General features: G+C 43.9%; 1 long non-coding RNA gene across 1 annotated transcript; it reads right to left on the bottom strand.

Annotated features, from left to right (window-relative positions):
- Positions 1-741: 741 nt before the first annotated feature.
- On the bottom strand, positions 742-5,908 carry LOC307208772. The gene is made up of 4 exons (XR_013835230.1): positions 5,754-5,908; positions 2,768-2,891; positions 1,846-1,869; positions 742-898 (listed from the first exon to the last, which is right to left on the bottom strand). It is a non-coding gene; the product is annotated as an uncharacterized lncRNA (long non-coding RNA).
- Between the last annotated feature and the right edge of the window lie 92 nt (positions 5,909-6,000).

Below are 6,000 nucleotides of genomic sequence, written 5' to 3'. Positions count from 1 at the left end.
AAGAAAGTGTGAAACCACTTGAACAAATGGCAAATTCACATTTGGGATAGCACAAGTTTTGGACCAGCATACCTTAAAAACCACTTGCCACTCTGTACACTAGTAGTAGGGAACCTGTCAAGACTCCCAACTCCCATCAGCTCCAGCCAGCATAGCCAATGGTGAGAGATGAGAGTTCTAGTCCACAGCAGCAGGAGGGCCACAGCTTCTCCACTCATGTCCTAAGATGTTCAGAGGCCTTTCTCCAGGTTCCCCTACCTTCTGAGGTATTGCAAAAGTAATAGTTGTGGAATGCTCTCCCCTGGTGAGATTTACCTGGCACCTACGCTGATGACATTTCAGCACCAAGCAAATGTCTTTTATTTTCTCAGACCCTTTAATTTGTTTTCTCTTGGCTGGCAGTTTCTTATGCCGTTTTTACAGATTCTGCTTTTTTTTAGCTTTTTTGTTGGCTGTCAGCATTCTTATATTCTGAAATTCTGTAAGCTACCCTGGGAATCTGACTGAAGGCTGTGGTTTAAGGCTGTGGTTTAAACCCATATAATAGATGCCAGGCATATTATTATGTGTTATGTCAACATACTAATTCCCTACTCTGTTATTGTGTTGTACTGCAGAGTTGAAATACAGAATATAATAAGTAGAAATAAATAAAAGTCACACATAATAAGAGATTTTGATCATGTTTGGAAGTGGCACGTGATTAAGGTAATACAAGCTGCACTAATAATAGACAGCACATTTACTGAGCAACACATTTATTCAGTCCATGGCAGATTACTACTGTGCTAATGCTGTACACAGTTAATTTTCCATGGTGGCTGCTTGCTTCATCTACAGTCAGGATGGCGGTTCAAATTCATATTGAAGAACATTTAATGGTGGCCAGAAGAGGATTCTGAAACAACACACACAGACAAACTCAATTGATTGAGCAATTTTCAGGAAGCCATTTGCATTCAACTTCTACGCTGTCATGTTTGGCCACTTTATAAGGACTGAAAAATATTGCAGATCAACTAGTGGAACACATTCTACCGTCCCCATCAACTTGGTGTGAACACATATGAAACCTGGCAACACCTTTAGAAATGTGTTAGTGAGTTTTCTCCAACAACTTTCCCCCTTTGCTAGTTATCTTTATGAGAAACCAGTGCTTTTAATGACGATATTGGTAAAAGGATACTTAAGTTCATCTATTTTTAAAAATCAGAACACGCAGTACGCTAAAATCTAGGTAGACAGCAGCACTACTGCGTATAAGGAGCCTTACTTTCTAGCAAGTGTCTGTAAGATTAGTCTGAGAGCCCCTTTGCTATGCTGATGCAATCTCCACCCTAGTGACAACAAGCAAACACTAACTAAAGTAGTTGCAACACTTCTCAGAGAAGAAATGGGATGCCGCAGTTCAGTAGCTTTCTAGCAAGGAGACCCTGCTGATGCCCTCAGCAGTTGGGCAGCTGTTGCACAAGCTATGCCCTCTGCAGCACTCAAGAGCACAGATATACCTGAAGTTTGTAAGGGCCATCCGTTTTGTTGATCTGGCGCAGACAGTGACTATTTATTTATTTTAATACCAATTAGGTTCTAGCTGGCTGGATGATGAAATATAACAGCATGTAGGTTTGGTTTTAAAATATTATGGGCAAATGCCTGCAATATACAATAGTTGGTTATAAATGATTTTTATTCAGAACATTTCAGAAGTGGCAGCAGCATTTTCAGAGTTTTGTACACACCCTCAGTATCAATGATTGGGAACTATTTTACAATTTTTTTTGAGCTATTTCAAGCTCTGTCTTGACTAATTAAACATTTTGCAAAAGAAAAGCTGTCAGTACTTACTATTTTCCAGTGACTTTTTTTTACCTAAGAAAATGAAGAAATTAATTAGAAAACTACTAATTAACAGTTCTCGTCAAATTTAGGCACAATGAAAAAGCCAGATTTAAGCCATGTTTTAAACATGACTACTACATCTACATCAGAGGTCAAAATTCAAGACTACCCAGTTTACCAGTTTCTAATCATTCTTAAGTGAGGCAATTCCACACCTGAGGTTTTTATTAAGGCTGAAGTCCTATGCAGTGGTCTGGGAATAAATCTCCATGAGTTTGGGATAGTCTTCACAGTAAACATGGATAGGATTGAGATGCACAACATTTACACTACTTATTGGAAAGAGATAGTAAGAAAATACTGCTGTGCAACTTGGTAAATATTGGCCATACAATAAGGGACTAGTCAAACTATTTTGTACTGGCACATGTACCTGAATAAATCATGAAAGTAATCCAAGACTGAAGTGTGGGAATCTGTTAATCTTTTACAAGAAGAATCCAAGATTTATCCTGGGCCTACCATAGTGTTCCACAGACCAAATGGAATGTGCACCTTTCATTGAAGCTGTTTTGATTAAATGAAGCTTAAAAAAAAAGAACTCAAAAAAAAAGAATAATAATAACAAATTCACATAGAATTTCTTATTTGAAGTTAGGCCCTAGTTAAGGATGGCACCTCTCAGAATATTGAGAATTTTGCTATTAATATTATAGTTTATACAAGTTGTAGCTTGCTATTTTGCATTCAAATGAATGATAGCTACTTCTGTATATTTTTTTTACATATAACCATAAACATAATCCATTTTTTGTTTTGATTCAGTAGTTCACTATCATTATAGTTCTGTTGGGCTAATATCCTCCCCAAGCCAATTTTAGCTGACACCTATAATTGCAACTTTAGAAGAGAAATGCACAAAACTTACCTCCATGGGAGAGTTTGTAAAAGACGAGGCTGGTTAAGAGGACACCAATCCATAGTTCTTGGTGAACTTGAGTATGGTAAATCTTTTGCATGTCCCACCATCTTGTCAAAGCACTCTTAAACATCTGTAAGTTGGAACAGAATGGCAGTCTTAGTATTTTGAAGTTAGCAAATGTCTAACATTAAGGATATAGTTGTTGTTTTTGAAAAAAAGGAGTGGGGAACCTGTGGGCGTCCATATGTTGCTACCAACTCCTACCATTCCTCACCATTGGTTATGCTGGCTGGGACTAATGGGAGTTAGGTTCCAACAATACCTGGAGGGCCACAGGTTCCCCATCCCTGAGTTACAGGCATAGGTCTTATTACAGGTACAGTGGTACCTCGGGTTACAAATGCTTCAGGTTATAAACTCCGCTAACCCAAAAGTATTGTATATGTAAGTATCGGAGCTCCAATACTTTGGCCACCTCATGAGAAGAGAAGAGAAGACTCCCTGGAAAAGACCCTGAAGTTGGGAAAGACCGAGGGCACAAGGAGAAGGGGACGACGGAGGATGAGATGGTTGGACAGTGTTCTCGATGCTACGAACATGAGTTTGACCAAGCTGCGGGAGGCAGTGGAAGACAGGAGTGCCTTGCATGCTCTGGTCCATGGGGTCACGAAGAGTTGGACACGACTAAACAACAACAACAACCCGGAATTAGTTGCTCCAGGTTGTGAACTTTGCCCCAGGATGAGAACGGAAATTGCGTGCTGGTGGCACAGCGACAGCGGGAGTCCCCATTAGCGAAAGTGCACCTTGGGTTAAGAAAAGCTTCTGGTTAAGAACTGACCTCCGGAACAAATAAAGTTTGTAACCCGAAGTACCACTATACTTAAAATCAACAGAATGCTTAGCAACATGCCCGACTCCAATCAATGTTTAATTGCATTTTTTTTTGGTAATGTATTACCTTCAATATGGTCTTTTTAACTCCAAGGTGTATGGCAAAATTCCCCAACCTGGTGCCCTCTAGATGTTTTGGAGTACAACCTCCCAACTAACGGGCAGCCCCAACCACCACAGGGCAGGCTTAAAAACTTTTGCTTAAGAGTTCAGTCACTACAACATTTAGAGGTGTGAGATAGCTTTAATCAAAATGTGGAATGATTCTCAAGACCAGATTATGCCAGTGAACATGGTCATATGATTTTGACCACAGATGATAATGCAGGAATTCTACCAATGGCTGTCAAATGCCTCTTCAATGCTGTTTGCTCATCTGACATATTCTGAGGTGTCATCTTTTTAGACAGGAAAAGTCAACATGAAGAAAATGGTCTAATATGCAGATATCACGCACACCTGAAATGTCAAAATAAATTTGCCGTGTTGTTAATTGGCCTAGTGGGAATATCTCTCACTGATTCTGAATGCTCTTTGCCAGTCCATTTCTAGGCATAATTGCTTTTGTTTACCTTTAAAGCCCTCACACAACTTGAGCCCTAGATAACTGAAGGAGTGCTGGATGGACTGCACACTAAGATCATTGTTGGATGCCCTTCTTTGAGGTCAGAGCACCAAGAGATGAGACAGGTGGCAACTGTTGATGGATGCAATCCTATATGTACTATCATGAGAGTAAGCCCCCCTGACTTGACTTTCTAACTTCTGGGCAGCTGGAACAACTTCTACCATCTCTTCCTGCTCTGCAAATTGCTGCTGCTGTCTCTGCAGGAAAAGTGAAATGCTGGGCCATCTTTGGAGGAGGACCCACCCACCACTTGATTTATAGTAGCTGAGCCGACCTTCACATAGGAGTACTAAGTTGAGTGGGGAGGAGGAGGTTTTCAGATACTTTGGGCGTAAGCCCCGTTAGGGCTAGGCAGCTTTTCTCAATATCGGGGCCTCATATGTTGGGACTACAACGCCCATCATTCCAAGCCATCATGACCAGGGATCACGGGAGCTGTAGTTCAAGAACATCTGGGGACCCAACGTTGAGAATACAGTCATACCTCGGGTTAGACGCTTCAGGTTGCGTTTTTTCAGGTTATGGACACTCCGAAACCTGGAAGTACTGGAACAGGTTACTTCCAGGTTTCAGAGGTTGCGCATATGCAGAAGCGCTAATTTGCGCATGCACAGAAGCACCAAATTGCAACTCGCGTGTGCACAGATGCGCTGCTGCGGGTTGCGAATGTGCATCCCGCACGGATCATGCAACCCGAGCGTTCACTGTATATATAAAACACACTCACTCACTGTAAAAGAAGCAAGCCTCATGTTGCCCGTCTCCCCTAGGAAGAATGCCTCACAGTGGATCAGACTCCCTCAGGAGGTGGTGGCCTCTCCTTCCTTGGAGGTTTTTAAGCAGAGTTTGGGTGGTCATCTGTCATGGCTGTTTGAGATTCCTGCTTTGCAAGGGGGTTGGGCTAGTTGACCCTTGGGGTCCCTCCCAACTCTACAATGACAAGGGCTGTTCAGCAGTGGAAGGTGGGGGTGGTCTCTCGTTCACTGGAGGTTTTTTACACAGTGGATTGAATGGCCATCTGTCAGAGATCCTTCAGCTGCGATTCCTGAACCGCAGCGGGGGTTGGTCCAGTGTTTCCCAACCTTGTGCCTCCAGCTGTTTTTGAACTACAACTCCCATCATCCCTGACTAGCAAGACCAGTGACAAGGGATGATGTGAATTGTAGTCCAAAAACAGCTGGAGGCACAAGGTTGGGAAACACTGGACTAGATGATCCTCGGGAGTCCTTCTCATCTCCACGATTCCGGGATTGAGTCTCAGAGGCTGACCCCTTGGGCTTGGCTCCTGAGTTTAAGTCTCTCTCTCTCTCTCTCTCTCCCTCCCTCACGGTCCCGTAGCCAAGGCAACCCCCTTCGCCCTTCCGCAAGGCCACCAAGGCGCGGGCACGAAGGCCCTGGACGCCGCCGCCTCCGCCGCCGGGAGAAGAGGGCAAAGCCTTCCGAAGGCTCGGAGCAAAAAGCCGGGCCTACCTCGAAGCCTGTGACGCGACAAAGGAGAACGGCAAAGGCGAAGGTCACAAAGCTGCCGCCACCAGGACCGCCGCCGCCGATCGCCGCAAGGCCTGCCGGGAGAAGAACAAGTGCCTGCCTAGAGCGCCTCTTCGCCCGCTTCCTTCCGCTCGCAGCGCCCCCTATCCTGGAGGAGCTCGCACGACAGCCGCCGCTTTCGCCCGCCCTACCCGGTGGAGAACTGCACATTGTAATAATAGGGGTGATT

The sequence above is a fragment of the Podarcis cretensis genome, assembly GCF_951804945.1.
Source record: "Podarcis cretensis genome assembly, chromosome: 1".
NCBI lineage: Eukaryota > Metazoa > Chordata > Lepidosauria > Squamata > Lacertidae > Podarcis > Podarcis cretensis.
The sequence above is the reverse complement of the archived record's forward strand: the minus strand, read 5'-3'. Positions and strand labels throughout refer to the sequence as shown.